Raw genomic sequence first — 228 nt, forward strand, 5'->3', positions numbered from 1 at the left:
GGGTTGTTTATTTTAGATTTAATCAGTATATGTGGTGATCTCAGTTGTAATATAATGAACTAATGTTACACAACTGCCTGTTTGACTCTTTGTATTCAATAAAGTTCAAGAACAAAAGAGGTGGAGACATGTTGTTATGTTAAACTCTTCCTTGTCACGGAGGTGGTGCAACAGGAAGTAGCTTCAGGGCGAGGTGTTGACGATCACTCAGGTAAAGACAGCACGGGT

This window comes from Etheostoma cragini, unplaced genomic scaffold, assembly GCF_013103735.1.
Source record: "Etheostoma cragini isolate CJK2018 unplaced genomic scaffold, CSU_Ecrag_1.0 ScbMSFa_1395, whole genome shotgun sequence".
Lineage (NCBI taxonomy): Eukaryota > Metazoa > Chordata > Actinopteri > Perciformes > Percidae > Etheostoma > Etheostoma cragini.